The 20313-nt window shown below is 36.7% G+C and overlaps 1 non-coding gene across 1 annotated transcript; it reads left to right on the top strand.

The window, feature by feature from the left end:
• Window positions 1-18693: 18693 nt before the first annotated feature.
• Window positions 18694-18859, top strand: LOC132537094 (U1 spliceosomal RNA). The gene has a single exon (XR_009548584.1). It is a non-coding gene; the product is annotated as a U1 spliceosomal RNA (small nuclear RNA).
• Window positions 18860-20313: the final 1454 nt, after the last annotated feature.

Raw genomic sequence — 20313 nt, 5'->3', positions numbered from 1 at the left:
ATGGAGGTTAGACATATGGGGTTTACAGTTAACAGTATTTATATACTTTCCCCATATTTGGAGCTATTCTTTTCCCTGATCCAGCTTTCTAGTCCTATTCCCAACTCTGATACAGTCCTCTCAGAGAATACTTTTAGCCCACCTGCACTTTAGCTGTCTGGCACAGGCAAAAATTAATAAAATCATGAGCCTAGGGGACTGTAGCTAAAATAGACTTCCTAGCTTCTTCCAACATGAAGATCCCAAATCTCATCTACTATATTCTAATCCTTAGGTTTCTGCATACTAAACAATTTGTTCTGTTTTTTTTTTTTTTATCTTTCTCCCTTTTCAGCCACAAAGTTGCAGATGCTACCATGATACCAATCTGACTTCCTTGGCCAGATGAACAATGAGTCCTGGAACCCCACCTTCCCAGAGCCCTAACCCATCAGTGAAATATAAGAACAGGCTAGGGGTATGGACTGACTTGTCAGTGCCTACGTCCAGTAGAACAGCAATTACAGAAGCCAGAACTCCTACCTTTTCCACCTCATAAAGATACTCCCATACTCCCAGAGGGATAAAGAGTAGGGAAACTTCCAATGGAGGGGAGGGGATATGGAATTGTGGAGATGGGAATTATACCCACCTTATCCTACAGTATTGTTGACAATTATTAAATCACTAATAAGAAATACTTATGACTATAAAGGGTGTTTAGAGAACAATAGCGGTAACAACAAATACCTTCATTGAGATTAGGATTCAGGACAGTGAAATTAGTTTGTTCATCAGTTAATTAAACAATGCTTTTCCACAAGGCAATCTTATATAATTTACCTTTTCTTTTTTTACTAAGTATTACTGTTTATTAAATGAATCATAACTTCTCGGTCACTTACAATAGTCAAAATTACAAAGTTAAATCTACGAAGATTATGGTCTATTTAGTCCTGAAATAATAATAAGACAATAAATGACTGGTTAAAAAGGAACCAAATGGAAAATTGTTGTAAAAATAATAAGAATTTCTTTTGGTTTTAAAATAAGTTCTGATGGCATTTCAGAGTAGGATTTTAAGACTTGTTTTAAGCAATGCTGACCTTGAAATAAGTATGTAGACATTTCACAGGTTTCAGTTTGAAGTGTTTATTTGCATGTTTCCTGTGACGTCTTGTTATGAAGAAAATAATCCTTAAAATGTTGCAAAAAAGTACTATAGCATTTCAGAATCTTGGAGGTGACTGTCTCTGGTATTCTATATAAGGTTGATAAAAATGAGAATAAACACTTATGTTGAACTCTGGAAATACTAAGACAAGGAATGTGAGAAATGTGGTCCTACAGTAAGAAATGGTATTATATTCAATATACATCCAGAGGAAGGAGAATTCCAGGCACTTTTTTTTTTAGCTACTTATGTAAGAAAACATCTGGAAAATTAGACTGAAATAAAAATCATAAAGATTCTTAATTACTAATTTCCTGGGACATTTATATTAACCATTTATATTAATTGAGATCATTTTCTCCATTTGGAAAACTTTGTAGCTATATTTACACAGGCACAATTATTTATACACATTTATTGTCAGGTATGTTTTTGTTTACCATTTCTCTAAAAAATTCTTAAATGCTTTAAAGAAAGAGTCAATTTATCTTCTTTTCAAGCTATATGGCACCTATTTAAATTTTTGGCATGCTGTTGGTTAACCAGGCAAATATGTAGGGATAGAAAATTGTCTTGAACTTTTGAAAAGTTATAAATTGCTCTGAATCAATCTATATAGCACAGTCCTTACCTTTCCTTGTCAAAATCACATGCAAGAACAAGGGGGGTATTATATTGTACAGGAAAAAGATTACTGACTTAGATTTATATTCAGGGTTCTAATTCCAGTTATATTACTTGCTTTCTTTTGGACCAAGATTATTGGATTCTATTTTGCTATATCATTTATAAAAATGTGCTATTACTATCTACCTTTATATGAAAAAATACCTTTTTCATATTAGGGCTGACCATAAATGAAAAAGGAAAATTGCTTTAAGTAAGAGATGGATGGTCATACCTGAAAGAGTATAGAAAGGACAGCATAGCAGAAGAGATAATTCTGCAGTCACAAGTGAACTTAAAGTTTTCATAATTTTTTTATTTTAGGAGACAAACAGTAAAAACTCAACAAATAATGACAGTAGCTACAAATCAAAGGCTGATCTTTAATCCAGTACCATGAAGAAAGATCATTTGAGCACACTCTAGTCTTCTAAGCCACCCTGGAATAAAGACAGAAGTCATAAAAATACAGTGCAGGGACCAGCGAAGATTAACCTCTTTGGATGGGAATTTGTTCACCTGTAAAATTAAAGAGACGGAGTGATGACCTTCAAAGAAGTTTCTAATTCTAACTTTGTTTCTAGATTTCTTCAGTCCCTACATCATTTATGTTGGTTAAATGAAACAAAGTCTAATTTTGCCCTTTATCACTAGAATGGCAGAGTCAGCTTTCACTCACTGATGAGAAGAAATTGCTACATTTCTACGAATTCGGAAAGCCAGTTGACATCACGTTGGTAGTTAGAAAGCAATCAGATTATACTAAATAAATTAACTCTACAATCAGGTTTCTTTCCCAAGAGTTAGATGTTAATGTTTTAACCAGTCCATAACTGTGTCTATTTCATTATACCACTCTTGAGTGGAGGATTACTCTGCTGTGAATGGCAAAAGGAAATGACAAGACAGAAATAGCTCCATGAAAATACCTAAGAAGCAGAGAACATCAAGGAAGATCAGGACACTGAAGTCAGAAAATAAGAGTCAATTAGATATTGGGAAAATGGACTTCTGTTTTGAACTTGAGCACTAGAAGTATTTGACTAGCAGGCCTGATTATGCAGTGTGGGCAGTGGACACTGACTCTATTTCCTACTCTTATTTATACCACATAAACTGTATTCAAAAGTATAGCTACGTTTGTTATTCATCAGAGTATAGTTTTTGAAACATTTAACAATTAGTCTATTTCATTACTATTAGAGATGTTAACAAAATATATTTATTATAGCAGCCCTGTTCTTGTTATTAGTTTCCTAACACATAGCCTATGGCTTTCAGTTGTTATGAAGTTAAAGTCATGAAATCATAAGCATTTCTGACAAAACTGAAAATATGTGGTAGGCTATTTGTAAGCTGTAACAAATAAATGATGTTAGGCTGAAACATTGAGTCTAAAAATCTATGTTCATCTACTACTCATTCTTGTACTAGATACACTTTTTCTTTTCACACTTGAAGAGTTCTTCATTAGTTTTTATCTATACTTATTCATTTTACGTAATATGTAAGCTATGCTTAACTTTCAAAGAATGAATCCATTATCTTATTTTCAAGGATTCTAATTTCTAGTTCATTGAACTTATTTTCTTCTTTGATGCATCCAGTGATTTTAATAGGAGACTGATAACAGAAAGATTCTGGTCCAAAATTCTAATAAGTAGTCCAAAAAAAGACTCATATACCAATAATAACTTTACTTTAGATTTTTTAAAGAAGCTATACCCTTTTAAATATTTTTATTATTTATTGGATAGAGTCAGCTAGAAGTTGAGAGGAAGGGGAAGATAGAGAGGGAGAGAGAGACAGAAAGACACCTGCAACACTGTTTCACCACTTGTGAAACTTTCCCTCTGCAAGGGGCTTCAAGCTGGGTCCTTGAGCACTTAACATATATGCTCAACCAGGTGCATCAACACCTTACCTCCAGAAACTATACCTTTTACAATCCGGTTTTACAAAAATGCTACAGGGGTTGAGTGGTGACTGACCAGGTATAATGCACACATTACCATGTCCACAAATCTGAGTTTAAGCCCCCAATCAGCACCCACAGTGGGTAGGCTTCACAAGCTGCAGAGAAGTGCAGCAGGTCTCTCTCTTCTCTTTGTCTTTCTCTGCTCACTTTTTTTTTTTTAAAGAAAGGTAGTCAACAATTGTTCTGCTTTATATCTTAACTCATATTCAGTCACCAGGTTCCAGATACTACCATGATGCTAACTGGACTTCCCTGGGCAGATGACCCCACCAATGTGTCCTGGAGCCCTGCCTCACTGGGGAAAGACAGAGAAAGGCTGGGAGTATGGATTGACCTGTCAATGACCATGTTCAGTGGAGAAGCAATTATAGAAGCCAGACCTTCCACCTTCTGCACCCCATAATGATCCTGGGTCCATACTGCTAGAGGTTTAAAGACTAGAGAAGCTATCAGGGGAGGGGAGGGAATATGGAGTTCTTGTGGTGGGAATTGTGTGGAATTGTACCTCTCTTATCCCATGGTCTTGTTGGTGTTTCTATTTTATAAATTAAAAAAAATGGAAAAAGAGAAAGAAATAAAACTGTCTACTGGAAATAGTATAGGCAATAAGCCTCAGAATGAGCCTGGTAACAGTTAAAGAGAAGAAAGAAAGATATAACAGACAAAATATAGATGGTTTCCAATATATACTTAGGCTTGGTACATTTAGAAGTCTTATGACTTTTTTTCTTTCAAAATCTATTTATGGTCAAAATTATTTTATCACATATTCTTATTCATTATGCTATTTTAATTTCAAACTACTTGAACATTTGGAAAATCTTAGAGCACTATATTGTCAAATAGATATTATCCAACCCCATAGCAATAAAAATTATCTTTTAATTTATACTTGCTTAATTTTAGGCCTTGTATTAAATTTACTTACATGTTATTTTATTTAATCTATATGCAAGTCAATGCGGTAAGCACTTGCTATGTATTGAAATATATTCCCCTCCAAGTCCTATCTTGAAATCTGAACCACCAGTATATCAAAACATGACTATATTTGGTGATAGGGTTTTTAACAATGTAGTTATAGTGAAAAGAAGTTACTGACAAGGTGGATCTAGCAGCAGATTATATTCCTTACATGCTTGAGACCCTAGGGTTGATCTCTGCATACACACAGAAACAAAGCTAAAACAAGTAAAACTTCCTAAGTAACAGAAAAGTGTATTTGTCTTTTACTCATTAAAAAAATAAATTTAGGTCATTTCATGGGACCCAATTCTGTATTAGTAATGTCCTTACAGTAAAGATACAGTATTAGGAAACAGGTAACATAAACACAGAGCACCATGTATAAAGGATGGCACTGGAGAATCATCTATAAGCTAAAGTAAGAAGCCTCAGAATAAAACCAAGTCTACAAATAGTACTTTCTTAAACTCTCAGTATCTACAACTGTAAGAAAATAAATACTTGTTTTTAAGAAACCTAGTTTGTGGTGTTTTATTATGGCACACCTAGTTGAATAATAGAGTGTTATTATTATTTCCATTTTATATAAGAATAGTTAAATCAAAATCAAGCATTACATAAAAATATACAAGGTCATTTTTTTGACATATAGGTAGTTTTCTCTGGATTTCTCCTGTAGTGTCCTTTCTGGTACTACAGTATTTCTTTACTGACTGACTAACCCCAAAGTTGTTTTTTTTTAAACCCATTCAGAAATGCTTTCCACCTACCCTCCCCCCCTCAAAAAAAAAAAAAAGATTGGTGGCACACTCCATTGAGCACACATGCTACTATACCTGCTGGGATAGAACTTTACCAAGTAGTGAAACAGGGCTGTAGATGTCTCTCTTTCTCCCACTCTCTCTCCCCTTTCCATCTTGGGTTCTCTCTGTCTCTATGAAATAAACAAACAAATTCATAAAATTATTAGCAAATGAAGTTGGAAAATTCTTTTAAACCCTTGTTGGAGCTTCTATATATGTACTAATATACTAAAAATTTTATTTTTTAAATTATATTTACTTATTTATTTATTTTTCCAAGAGACAGACAGAAATTGAGAGGGGAGGAGAAAGTAGAGAGGGAAAGAGACAGAGAGATACCTGCAGCCCTGTTTCACCACTTCTGAAGCTTTTCCTGGCCAGGCAGGGTCCATGGGATTGAACTTGGTTCCTTGTGCACTGTAATGAGTATGCTTACTTAACCAAGTGTGCCACCACCTGGCTCTGGATAAAAAAGATTTTAGAGTAAAGAATTATCCTTTGCCCAATCCTGTTTTCTAACTGAATCCAGCATAACATGCTTATTTTCTGCATGAGGTATTCATATTCTGTAACCTTAACTAATGTTCCTTACCATACAATTAAAGAAAATGCTCACATAGAAGTGATGGAAGTATTAGTTAATGATACTACAGTGATTAATATAGTGCAATGCTTAAATATGTCAAATCAACACAGTTGCTCACCCAAGAATTACACACTGCCAACTATATCTCATTAAAGCTGAAAAGAGTCTCTTTATATAGCCAGTAAGTTATCTGATATATAGCCAGCAAGTTATTTGAAGCAATGAGGTGTTAATGGTTAATCCATAATTAATTGAACTGAATTTTGAAAATTGGTAACCCAGTAAAATTTTCATTACTTAAAAATAGCATAAATATGAAACATACATGTATAGGAGAATTGCTTTTTGTGAATGGTGATGTGAAGTGGTCCACTTTCATTCTTCTACACATTTTAACCTAGTTTTTCCAGCACTATTTGTTGAAGAGATTTTTCCTTTCTCCATTTAATGTTCTGGGTTCATTTAAATATAAATAACATATTTTTAATTCATCAAAATAGTATGTATCTAAAGAGTTAACATTTTTTACTTCATTTTTAGCCAGAGCAACATGCCTATTGGTAGTGCTGGAGACTGAACATAACACTTCTTTTATACAAGTCCTGTATACTACCAACTATTGTTTATATTCTTATTAATGACATTCTTATTGTTATTACTATGTATGAGAATTTTCACAATTAGAATTACATACTCTAATTTTCACAATTAGAATTAGCATACTCTAATTTAAAAATATCATTACTAGGAGTGTGCATAAACACTATTCCTACCACCAATGACTGTGTCCCATCCTCCCATCCCCCATCTCCCCCCCCCCCCCCCCCCGATCTCCCCTTCCCCACCCCCTCAAGCAGAACATCCACCTTCACTGAGCTCAACCCAGGGTCCCTGGCAGCACACGTACCAGAGTGATGTCTGGTTCTTTCTATTTCTCCTCCTATATTTCTAATAAACAAATAAAAAAACACTTTAAAAAATCAGGCCAAGTGAGATGTCACAAAAAAGGAGGTGACTATGCTTAGCAAAATAATCGAAGAAATTAAAGAAAACTACTAGATAGTTTCACTGATAAGAAGAGTCTAGAGAACTGATAAACATCTACTTGCAAAAAAAAAAAAAAAAAAAAACAACCTGATACTCCCAGTGAAAATGCATTACTCTGTCTGCTGAGTCATATCCTGAACCTCCTATTTAGTACAAGTCTTTTTTTAGTTCTTATTTTCCTGAAATTGCAAAAAAAAAAAGTTCAACACATATAGTTTATTTTTTAAGCTTAAAATATTTACGGAACATTTCTTTTTTAAAATTTCTTTATTGGGAAAATAATGTTTTACATTTGACAGTAAATACAATAGTTGGTACATGTATAAAATTTCTCAGTTTTCCATATAACAATACAACCCCACTAGGTCCTCTGCCATTCTTTTTGGACCTGTATTCTCCTGCCCCCCCATCCACTCCAGAGTCTTTACTTTGGTGCAACATGCCAAGCCCAGTTCGGGTTCTACTTGTGTTTTCTCTTCTGATCTTATTTTTCAACTTCTGCTTGAGAATGAGATTATCCCATATTCCTCCTTCTGATTCTGAATTATTTCACTCAACATGAATTTTTCAAGGTCCCTCCAAGATCAGCTGAAAATGGCGAAGTCACCATTTTTTTAAAGAATTATTTATTTCCTTTTATTGCCCTTGTTGTTTTATTGTTGTAGTGATTATTGTGGCAAACGCTAGAAGAAGTGATTACTGTTGTTATTGATGTCGTCATTGTTGGATAGGACCAAATAAAGAATTTCATCTAAGACTTAAATTAAATACTCCTGCATATTAAACTACCTGAACACCAAACAGTAAAAGACAGAAACAAGTACATTTGATATGTTTAAAAAGGGATTGTTGGGGTCAGTCAGTGGCACAGCTGGTTAAGCGCACACAATACCAAGGAACCAGGTTCAAGTCCCCGGTCCCCACCTGCAGGAGGAAAGTTTCAGAAGTGGTGAAGCAGGGCTGTAGGTGTCTCTCTGTCTCTCTCTCATTCTATCTCCACCTCCCCTATCAATTTCTCTCTGTCTCTATCCAATAATAAATAAATAAATAATGTTAAAAATAAACAAAAAGGGATTGTTGATATTCAAATATATTCCAGGCACTACCCCAGGCACAAGGGCTTAAAAAATAGAAACAATTTCTATAAGATTGATGGTGGTATACCTGGTTGAATGCACACATTACCACATACAAGGAGCTGAGATCAGTCTCCTAATTACCATCTATAGGGAGGAAACTTCACAAACACTGAAGAAGTACTACAAGTGTCTCCCCCCCTCTTTCTATCTCCCCCCTCTCAATTTCCTTTTGTCCTATCAAATAAAATGGGGACAAAAAGGAAAACTGAACTCTGACAGTGGTGGCTTCATGCATGTGCTGAGTCCCAGAGTCATCCCTGGTGGCAAAACAAAGAAACAACAAATATAAAAAAAAGGAGTCTATTCTTTTATAATTACATTTTAGCTTTGGGTGGTAACTAATAAAACATAATCATACTGCACCCTAGAGGGGTTATAGAGTTGAGCACCTCACGTGTCAACTGATGCTCTAGTTCTTTCTCTCTCTCTCTGTCTCCCTCGTCTCTCTCTCATTACCAAATATATCTTTTAAAAATATTTTAAAAATTACTAAATTCTAATAGATTTTTAAAGTTGGCATATATTATGAAATAATGTTTGAGCAAGATAGGGATATAAAAAGCTGCAGGAGGCAAACATCACAGTGAGTTCTGATAACAATTTGAAATAGCTGGTAGTTGAATGGGTCGCCTTAAAAAAGAGTGATTACTCCTAGTAAAATGTAGTCATATAAATCACTAGTTAATTAATACGAGAGGGTGAAAATTAATTGTATGTCTTGAATTTTTTCAAAACACAAACTGAATCTTTTCAATATATAGGCTGTGTAATTGATATGCAGACTCAAAAGCTTAGACCAAGTAGATCAGAAGCAACCAATAGCACAGCTATATACAAGATACTGGATACTGTACAGCAAACCCTAACAAAAGGACTTTTCAAAGTTAACCCAATTACCAAATAATGTGATGATAACATTAACTATTGATTGTCTTTTTGAACCCTAAGACAGCAGGAACCTCACATCTCCACTATAGAGCCTCTACTTCCCCCAGTCCTGGAACCCTTGGATAGGGACCACTTTTCCGTATGCCTCTCCCAATCCATATCAAATAATATTGCATCTGCCGATCACAACCTAACCAACACCATGATTGCCACCTCAACATGCTTCACTTCAGACTGTGTCCAGAGACTTCACGTGTGGAATGACAACCCTTCAACATCATTACTCGGGTGAGACCTTTCCTTTCATAGTATACTCTAATTTCATCTCATGTGGTTCACTTTTTTTTTTATTATTTAAGAAAGGATTAATTAACAAAACCATAGGGTAGGAGGGGTACAATTCCACACAATTCCCACCACCCACTCTTCATTTCACACCCCCTCCCCTGATAGCCCTCCCACTCTCTATCCCTCTGGGAGCATGGACCCAGGGTCATTGTGGGTTGCAGAAGGTAGAAGGTCTGGCGTCTGTAATTGCTTCCCTGCTGAACATGGGCGTTGACTGGTCGGTCCATACTCCCAGTCTGCCTCTCTCTTTCCCTAGTAGGGTGTGTCTTTGGGGAAGCTGAGCTCCAGGACACATTGGTGGGGTCTTCAGTCCAGGGAAGCCAGGCTGGCATCCTGATGACATCTGGAACCTGGTGACTGAAAAGAGAGTTAACATACGAAGCCAAACAAGTTGTTGAGCAATCATGGACCCAAAGCTTGGAACAGTGGAGAGGAAGTGTTAGGGGGATACTCACTGCAAACTCTAGTGTACTTCTGCTTTCAGGTATATATTTTGCAGTAGTTTACAGATACGTGTGAACATATGCTCTCTCTCACAGAAACTGGTGTATATCTAGGTTTTGGGACTTTGTTAGAAAGTGAACCACCTGAGATGGAATTAGAGTATACTATGAAAGGAAAGGTCTCACCCGAGTAATGAAGCTGAAGGATTGTCATTCCACATGTGTAGTCTCTGGACACAGTCTGAAGTGAAGCATGTTGAGGTGGCACTCGTTGTGTTGATTAGGTTGTGATTGTCGGATGCAATATTATTTTTTATGAATTGGGAGAAGCATGTAGGACAGTGGGCCCACCCTAAGGTTCCAAGACAGGGGGAAATATAGGCTCTAGAGTGGAAATGTGAGGTTCCTGCTGTCTTAGGGTTCAAGAAGACAATGGATAGTTATTGTTATCATCACATTATTTGGTAATTGGTTTAACTTTGGAATGTCCTTTTGTTAGGGTTTGCTGTACAGTACCTAGTATCTTGTATATAGCTGTGCTATTGGTTGCTTCTGATATACTTGGTCTAGGCTTTTGAGAGAGTCTGCATATCAATTACACTGCATATATTGAGAAAAGATTCAGTTTTTGTTTTGAAAAACTTCGAGACATACAATTAATTTTCCCCCTCTCGTATTAATTAACTAGTGATGTATATGAGTACATTTTACTAGGAGTGTACATAAACACCATTACCACCACCAAAAGACTGTGACCCATCCCTCCCACCCACTCCAACCCCCCACTGGCCCAGGAAGCTGCATGTCTACCCCTCACCTCAGGGTTATTACTTTGGTGCCCTACTTACAATTTGGTCAGGTCCTGCTTTTAGTTTCCCTTTCAGATCTTCTTCCTCAACTTCTGTTGATGAGTGGGATCATCCCATACTCATATTTATCTTTCTGACTTAGCTCACTTAACATAATACCTTCTAGCTCCGTCCAAGATGGGTCAGAGAAGGTGTGTTCATTGTTCTTGATAGCTCCATAGTATTCCATTGTATATATATATATATATATATATATATATATATATATATATATATCTCAGCCACTCATCTGTTGTTGGGCACCTGGGTTGCTTTCAGGTTTTAGCTATTATGAATTGTGCTGCTATGAACATAGGAGTACACACCTCTTTTTGGTTGGGTGTTATGGAGTCCTTGAGGTATAACCCCAGGAGAGGAATTACTGGATCATATGGAAGGTCCATGTCTAGCCTTCTGAGAGTTTTCCAGACTGCTCTCCACAGAGGCTGTACCAATTTACATTTGGTGGTTCACTTTCTAACAAAGTCCCAAAACCTAGATATACACCAGTTTCTGTGAGAGAGAGCATATGTTCACACGTATCCGTAAACTACTGCAAAATATATGCCTGAAAGCAGAAGTGCATTAGAGTTTGCAGTGAGTACCCCCTAACATTTCCTCTCCAGTATTCCAAGCTTTGGGTCCATGATTGCTCAACAATTTGTTTGGCTTCGTATATTAACTCTCTTTTCAGTTACCAGGTTCCAGATGTCATCAGGATGCCGGCTAGGCTTCCCTAGACTGAAGACCCCACCAATGTGTCCTGAAGCTCACCTTCCCCAGAGACCCACCCTACTAGGGAAAGAGAGAGGCAGACTGGGAGTATGGACGGACCAGTCAATGCCCATGTTCAGTGGGGAAGGAATTACAGACGCCAGACCTTCTACCTTCTGCAACCCACAATGACCCTGGGTCCATGCTCCCAGAGGGATAGAGAATGGGAAAGCTATCAGGGGAGGGAGTGGGAAATGGAGATTGGGTGGTGGGAATTGTATGGAATTGTACCCCTCTTACCCTATGGTTTGTTAATTAATCCTTTCTTAAATAAAAAATAAAAAAGAGTGATTAAACAAACATTTGAAAGGAGGGGAGTATGCTAAGATGAAAAATACTAGAGAGAATTCCAGACAGAGCAATAGTCAATGACACTATGGAACTGGGTCTACTATGTCTCAGGAATAGTAGAGAGGAATGAGTTTATATAAAGAGTAGCATAAGCATAAAATTAATGAGTAGAATGAGATAGAGAATATATACTTGGGAATAAACCAGGATAGAAAACAACCCTGGTGATACAGAAGTTACTCACAGGAAGAGAATGATAGTGTTATTAAGATTCTGCCTTGGACAACAGATGGAACAGTCAGGGATATAAAGCAGATGGGTGTTAATGTAGATAGGTGGGAGAATGTCATTGGAATGAATAGTTATCAGCTAACGAAGAGGATGGAGCAGGATGTGTTGGAGACTTAAGGACAAGAAAAAGGTGTACTATTGGGTCTAGGGAGTTGTGATAATGAATAGGCATTGCAGTGTAATCGCTGGCTTTTGCAAAGGCTTGCTTGAAGTTGTTAATAATTGAATGTGAGACCAGTTAAGATAGCTGTTTTCTCCAACTACATCCATCTGTCTAGGTACAGGGGAGAAAAATGAAAAGGGGAGAAAAATAACTAGGACTGTGTTTTTGCTAAGAGAGCACAGCACGACAAATTGACAGAGAGGAAAACAAGTGGGGGTTATGCAATGAATAATAATAAGAGATTATAACATTTGATAGTGAGTTTCAAATGAAGTCAGTAGAGTTACTGGGGACTTGAGTGAATTAAAGACATTTGATAAGACTAGAGAACTGCAAATACTGATGATAAAATAAAAGGACTAGATGGGAAAAGTAGGCAGTAGAGGTTAGTGAGTGGGATTAAAAAAGAAGATTATGGAGATAGGAAGTTGCTTGAAAATTGAGCATTATATTGTGGGTGAATATGTATGGAAAAATGGAAAACATATTCACTGAAAGTAAAAGAAAGTCAGATCATAATTAGAACCTACGCCTTCATCTGATCAGAATGAAGACGTGTTGCTGAGTCTGAAACATCTATCTGGGTTGGGCCTTCAGGTCATCTTGTAAAGACATCCATGCACAGCATACATGTTATAACATCATAACATTTAAAGTATGGAATTTGGAAAGTCATACTGAAAGTGTATATGCCTTAGCGAACTCTGAGTACAACAATCTGTTTAGCACATTATCTAGATGGTCTATCTTTGCATGTGAGGTTTAGCTACTGTCTTGCTGGGCTATCACTATAGCTGAGACAAACTCAAACTGATAAACTGTGTGCTCATCGCTTTCCCTCAAACCAATTTCATCCTTATCTTTTTCACTAGCTTATATGTCTGAATTTACTTGAAATATCTTTTAAACTCAAAATAAGAGCCAAATATTCTGTAAAGTTTTATCTTACTCCTTCAGGCAAGCCTAAACTCTCTTTTCCTTCCACTTATTTATGTGCCACTGTAAGTAATGTGATTTTTTTTCAATAAAAATTCTGAATTTGTCATGAGTAAATCGTAGCCTGTGCATTTTTTTTCTTTCAATCTTTCTATATGTCTAATTGTGATGTTTAGGAGGCAGTATCCTCTCAAAGATAAGCTAAATAAATGGCTGGTTTAACATTAGCCAAACAGCATGAACTCACTATACATCTCTAACAAAGGCAAACTTGGAGAAAGACATGCTACAGCTCTTACCAGTGTTAGCCGATCAAAAGTGAAACAGACTCTGACTTCAGAGATGTGTATCAGAGAGATTGCTTCTTCAAACGGAGGAAACATCATTGAGCTTTGCTTCAGAAGCATGACAACTCCAGTCTGTCCCATAAAAGAGAGAAAGGAAGAAAGAAAACCAGTTATGATGAAATGTCAATGTATAACTTGACTATGGGCATTTCTGAACTTGTAGCTGTTTCTTAGTAGGGTGGTTAGTATCACAAAATTCTCTGTGGGATATTATGAAAATCCAACTGTTAACCTGTGTGTGAGACAATGTTCTGAGACAAGTCAGAGAAGTCAGTGCAGGCAATCATTCATCTGACTATCCCTGACTTTAAAAGATACTGAGGTGAAAATGTCACTAAGTAAATGTACCTTAACTATAAGTGACTCTAAGTCAAATTACTTCCAGTGTGGTGATGGGAGCACACAAACATGGGTTGTACATATGACAAACAGGTGCATTAAAATACATGTGAGCTTTCATGTTGCCTCTCTTTTTACAAAAAAAAGAAAATCTAATTTATCAAAAAGACAGGGATAAAAAGAGGAGGAAGGGGGAAAGAGGACCAGAGCATCATTGTGTCATATGTGATGGCTGGATTGAACTGAGGACCTCTAGATAGCATTACCTTGTGGGATGAAAATTTTAATTTTTTGATAGGACAGAGAGAAATTGAGAGGGGAGGGTGAGACAGAAAAAAGAGAGACCTGCAGTATTGCTTCACCACTCATGAAGCTTTCCTTTATCGGTAGGGACCGGGGACTTGAACCTGTATCAGTGTGCATTCAACTGGCTGTGTCTCCAGGAAACATATCCAAAAGAAGGACAAACAGAAGCTCTGGATGGCAGGTTGGAACGAGGTATTCCAAGCCAATAATTCAATGAAAAGAGCAGCAATAGCTATTTTAAGATAAGATAAATTAGACTTTCAGGCAGAGAATGAGAAAAGAGACAGACATGGACACTAAGTATTGGTTAGAGGATCAGTCCACAACCATAATCAATACATATGTTCCCAGTCTGAGTACATCCAAACATATAAACAAAGTACTTACCGACCTTAAGGAAAACATAAACGGCAGCACAAAATTAGTTGGAGACCTCAACAAACCTCTCATAAGAGACAGATCATCAAGACAAACTTCAACAACATAGAAGCCTTTATTGAAATCATAGACAAGACGACTTTAACAGATACATTCAGAAGTTTTCTTCCCCTCAAAGAAAGAATATACATTATTTTCAAGTGCATATGTAACCAACAGTCTCAAAGATTCACTATGTGCTGGGACACAAAGACAACAATAGTTAATATGTCAATGTTGAAATCATAGAACATATTTTTTCTGACCATGAGGTGGTGAGGTTAGAAATAAATCACAAAAGAAACTAGGAAATACACATAAACTATGGAGCCTGAATAATATACTTCTACATAGTATCTGGGTCAGTGAAGAAATCAAAAGAGAAATTAAAAACTACTTAGAGAACAATGTAAATGAAGAGACCAACTACTAGACCCTGTGGGATGCAGGAAAAGCTGTCCTAAGAGGGAAGTTTATAGCAATACACACCCAGACTAACAAACAGCAAAGATCTCAAGCTATCTAACACCACAACTAAGCCAGCTAAATAGGGAATGACAAAGAAACCCAAAAGTCAGCAGGAGGAAGAAAATTGTCAAAATCAGTGCAGAAATTAATTACAGAGAATCCAGAGAGATAACCCAAAATATTAATGAAACCAAGAGCTGATTATTCAAAAGGATCAATAAAATAAACCACTGGCTGGACTCAAAAAAATAAAATGACAGAATGTGAGCTCAGATCTATAGGAATGCCAAGGTCACATAGGCTCCTAAGCTGAATATGGGCCCCAGATCAAATCAAATCGATGGGGTCTACAGTCAACAATATTTTTAAACCTTTCCCATATTTGGAAGCTAATCTCTTCCCTGGTCCAGCTTTCTGGTCCTTTTTCTAGCCATAACATCATCTCTCCAGACAATAACTTGTATCCAACTGCATATCAGATGTCAGCCCAGAAAAAAAAAAAAAACTGGTATAATCATGGAACCTTTGGAATATAGCTAAAATAGACCTACTAACTATCTACAAAACAGAGACCTCCTAACTCTTCATCTGCTCTATTCCAGCCTTTAGGTTCATGATTAGTCGACAATTTGTTTGGCTTTTATATGTTAATTCTTTTTTCAACCACCACCTGGATGCTAGCATGATGCCAATTGGACTTCCCTGGGCAGATGACCCCACTAATGCATCCTGGATCCCTGCTTCCCCAGAGCCCTGCCCCATTAGGAAAAGAGAGAGACAGGCTGGGAGTATGGGTCTATCCGTCAATGCCCATGTTCAGCGGGGAAGCAATTACAGAAGCTTCTGCACCCCATAATGACCATGAGTCCATACTCCCAGAGGGATAAGAAATAGGAAAACTATCAGGGGGGGAAGATGAGATATGGAGTTCTGGTGGTGGGAATTGTGTGGAGTTGCATCCCTCTTATCCTATGGTTTTGTCAGCATTTCTTTTTTATAAATAAAAAAGAAAAACTATGATAAAAACAATCAGGAAGGGGAGAGATGAAATTCCACCTAAAGATGGGGAGATACAAAGAATCATACATGAATATTATGAATATCTATGGAAATAAATTGAACAGCCTAAAGGAGATGGATGCATTTCTAGAATTATACCACTTTCCAAGCCTAAACCAAGAGGAAGTAGACAGCTTATATGAGCCAATCGCCAGTTTAGAAATTGAATCAACAATAAAAAAAAAAAAAAGGAATCTACCCAAGTAAAGCCCAGGGCCAGATGGCTTTACTAATGAATTCCATAAGTCTTTCAAAGAAGGACTAATACCCATTCACCCCCAAGCTATTCCAGAAAATAGAAGGGCAAACACTATCAAACACATTCTATGAGGTGAGCATCACTTTGATCCCCAAAGTAGGAAGGGACTATATCCAAAAATAAAACTATATACCTGTAACTCTGATGAACATTAATACAAATATTCAGAACAAAATATTGGCAAATCAAATCCAACAACATATCAAAAATGCTTTGTCAACACCAAGTGAGATTAATTCCTGGGAGACAGGGATGGGCCAACATCCACAAATCAATCAATGTAATTCATCATAGCAACAAAAAGAAAGATAAAAATCACATGGTCATTTTAATTGATGCTGAAAAGGCACTCCACAAGATATAACACTCATTTAAGATAAAGGTCCTCCAGAAACTGAGAATAGAGGAACCATTCCTCAATACATTAAAGACCATTTAAGACAAATCCATGGCTAAAGTCATTCTTAATGGGGAAAAGCTGAAAGATTTCCCCCGAAAAGCAGGAACCAGACAGATGTGTCCTGCTGTGATGTTCTCGATGTCCTCACCACTGTATTCAGACAAGAAAGAACTATCAAAGGCATGTGATTGGAAAAAAAAAAGAAACTATGATTCTTTGCTTATGATAAGATATTATACCTAGAGAATTCCAAAGACTGCTAAAAAACTACTGGAAATATTAGTAAATCCTGTAGAGTAGCAGACACATAAATCTGTGGTATCAGTACACATAAATCTGTGGCATTTCTATATACAAAGTCAGAGGAAAGGGGAATAAAAGTCTCAGTACCATTTACTATAGAACCCCAAGAGATAAAATGCCTTGGGATGAATCTCATAAAGGAGATGAAGGACCTTCATGGCAAAAACTATAGGACATTGCTAAAAGAAATTGAAGAAGACACACAGAAGTGGAAAGAACATTCCTTGTTCGTGGATTAGAAGAATAAGCATCATTAAAATGGTCATTTTACCAAAATCAATCTACAATGTCAATGTAATCTCTATCAAAATACCAATGGCACTTTTCAAGCAAATTGAATAATGGGTCCAAAATTTTTTGTGGAACTACAAAAGGTCATGACTGTCAAAGCACGTCTGAGAAAAAAGGAAAAATATGAAGGTATCACACTCCTGAATTCAGTTTATACTGCAAAGTGATAGTAATCAAAACAGCATGATACTGGAACAAAAAATGGACACTTGGATCAAGAGAACAGAATCAAAAGCCCAGAAATGAGCCCACATGTATACAACAATCTAATATACGATGAAGGGGCCAAAACCATTCAATAGGATAAAGAAGGTATCTTGAATAGATGGTACTGGGAAAATTGGACAGCCACATTCAGAAAAGTGAAACTAAACTACCACCTAACACCATACATCAAAGTCAAACCAAAATAGATTAAGATCTGGATAGGGTACTGGGCAGTAACATAGCGGGTTAAGCACACATGGCAAAGTGCAAAGATCTGTGGAAGGATCCCGGTTTGAGCTCCCGGGAGATCACTTCACAGGCAGAGAGGCAGGTCTGCAAGTGTCTGTCTTTCTTTTCCTTTCTCTGTCTCACCTTCCTATCTCAATTTGTCTCTGTCATATCCAACAACAACAACAACAGCAATGTCAATGATAACAGTAATAACAGAAACAAGGGCAACAAAAATGAGAAACATGGCCTTTAAGAGCAGTGGATTTGTGGTACAGGCATTACACCGAGTCCCAGAGATAACACTGGAGGCAAAAAAATCTATATATAAGACCAGAAACTAAAATTTATAGAAGGAAATGTCAGTAAAACTTTGCAGGACATTCATATCAAAGATGTGTTTGAAGATTCAACTCCCTGGGTATGGGGAATGGAACGAAAACAAGATTAATTAAATGGGATTACATGAAACTAAAAAGCTTCTACACATTGAAAACAAAGTACAATCTTTGGAAGATTGTATGAAGCATCTTTAAACAAATAAAACTGGAATTTTCTTATGATCTAGCAATACCACTCTTAGGTATTTACCCAATGGACACTCAGACACTAATTATGTTCATAGTTGCATTATTAAAATAGCCAGAGTGGAAGCAACCTAAATGCCCATCAACAGATGACTGGCTAAAGAAGTTATGGAGTCTATATTTTATGGAATACTACTCCGTAATTAAAAAGATAATATTGTGATACTACTACCTGGCAGAGGAGATACCATGATCACAAAGGTGGCTTTCCCTGGGAGAGGCTTATTCATTGCACTCCGGATGTGCTGACTCCTGCAATTTCCCCAAATGTGGGAAACTCGACTGCATAATTTGTGGTATTGAGGGAATGTGTTCATGCTCTCCCCTGAGGGGAAAAAAAAAAGATGATATTGTGTCTTTTGGGACAAAGTGGATGGTCATTATGCATAGTGAAACAAATAGAGATGAAAGACAACTGCCATGAAGTTTCACTCATATGTGGAATGTAGAGATCTAAAGCACATGAATTTGCCAACAAAACAAAACAAAATAAATAAACAAGAACAAAACCAGAAGCAAGCAAAGTTTTTCTAAAACTTGTGAGAAGTATGGTGCTTATCATTGGGAGGTGGAAGGATGGGGACACAGATTTTTGGCGGTGTGTGTGGTATATGGAAGTGTACATTGTAATCTTATAATCTGGTAACATATTATTAATAACAAATTTGTTTTTTTTTCTTTTTACAAAATTTTTTATTTATAAAAAGGAAACATTGACTAAACCATAGGATAAGACGGGTACAATTCCACACAATTACCACCACCAGAACTCTGTATCCCATCCCCTCCCCTGATAGCTTTCCTATTCTTTAACAGTCCAGGAATATGGACCCAAGGTCATTGTGGGATGCAGAAGCTGGAAGGTCTGGCTTCTGTAGTTGCTTCTCCACTGAACATGGACATTGAATGGTCGATCCATACTCCCAGCCTGCCTTTCTTTCCCTAGTGGGGAAGGCCTCTGGGGAAGTGGAGCTCCAGGACACATTGGTGGGGTTGTATGTCCAGGGAGGTCTGTTCGGCATCAAATAACAAAACTGAATAAACAATTTTATTCATCTGTTATAAAGATTAAATAAAATTTATCAAAAATACAAAAAAGAAGCACAGTATTGAGTAGTATTTGGATTCATGTTAAGCACAATTATCTTTATTTCATTTTTATTAATAATTTTATAGTGGCTTACGTGATTATAAGATTACAGAAGTATAGTTCTACACTGCACCCACCACCTAAGCTCTGTGACAACATCTTCCTTGCCCCAAAAGATAACTAACATAATTCTCATAACTCTTAGAGACAGTTTGATAATTTTTCCTTTTCTTCCTCTCCTCCTCTCCCCTCTTTTCCTTTTCCTTTCTCTCTCCTCTTTTTCTTTTTGCCAGTTCATGAGTTTCAATTTCCTATATTCTATATATGAAGAAAATCATTACATCTTTTCTTACTGCACTAAACACAATCACCTCCAGTTCTATTCACTGTGTCCTTCAGGACACAATATCATACTTTTTTAATTGCAAAGCAATGTTCTATTGAATTTATGTCCCACAGCTTCTTTATATAACCATCTGTCAATTGGCATTTAGGATGCTTCCATTCCTTCACAACTACAAAGACAGTTATACTTATTTTACAATGACTGATGAATAAATTATTTAAAGCTAAAATTTATATAAAGCTTTTGGATATATTGCACCAGACTTTCATGCCTAAGGCTCCAGAGGTTCCAGGTTCAATCCTATGTACCCCAATACCCCAGAGTAACAATGATCTGTTGTCTCTAT

Source organism: Erinaceus europaeus, chromosome 2 (assembly GCF_950295315.1).
Source record: "Erinaceus europaeus chromosome 2, mEriEur2.1, whole genome shotgun sequence".
NCBI classification, from domain to species: domain Eukaryota; kingdom Metazoa; phylum Chordata; class Mammalia; order Eulipotyphla; family Erinaceidae; genus Erinaceus; species Erinaceus europaeus.
Note: the sequence above shows the minus strand (reverse complement) of the source record. Positions and strands in the feature narration are given on the sequence as shown.